Here is a 741-nt window from a genome sequence, read left to right as displayed (position 1 = left end):
GTTCCTTATTTTATTTTTGAAAAGTTGGCAGCTATGTAGAACTATCTGAAAGAATCAGATATGGCAGAATAAAAAGTCTTTCTACTAACCCTAACTTAATTGGCCAATGTAGCTTTATGTTCAGCATTTTCTAGATACCTAATGTAAAATTTCACTATTCTTTTTATGATAGTTTTAAGAGTTGCAATCTTTAGAGGTGACTGTCAAGAAATGACACCTCTGTGCATTTAATTTCATTCTTTCTTTATCCCCTCATCCTTAATCAGAATAATAATAATTAATAATGAAAAAAAATGCAGCAACGACAGCTTAGAAACGGCATAAAGTGCTTAAGAATTATTTTTTTTGCATTAAACTTTATTCAAACGATTTTCAACACTTTTGCTTCACAGTTTATGCTTTTTAACAAATGCAATTAAGCAACTTACCAGCAACAACATATTGGTTTGTTATCATTTGAGGGTTTTATCAGTAAAACTGTTTCTATCCTTTTATGTTGCACTGTACACATAGCAAACTTCATGCTTTTATTTGGTGACCAAAGACTTATGTGATACAGTGGATGAATGTTTGTGATGGCTTTTGGAACTGAAATAAACCTGCAATATGATTTGTAGACTTCTATCGTTATGTATCATTTTTCGGTCAAATGTAAATGTAATTTTACACGAGCTTGATGTATCATAAAACCCACAATGAGCTCAACGTGCAGCTGGTAGTAGATTTATATGGACACGAACA

Source organism: Berghia stephanieae, chromosome 13 (genome assembly GCF_034508935.2).
Source record: "Berghia stephanieae isolate SIO BIC M18660-M18661 chromosome 13, UCSD_Bste_1.3, whole genome shotgun sequence".
Lineage (NCBI taxonomy): Eukaryota > Metazoa > Mollusca > Gastropoda > Nudibranchia > Aeolidiidae > Berghia > Berghia stephanieae.
This window is presented reverse-complemented; position numbering follows the sequence as displayed.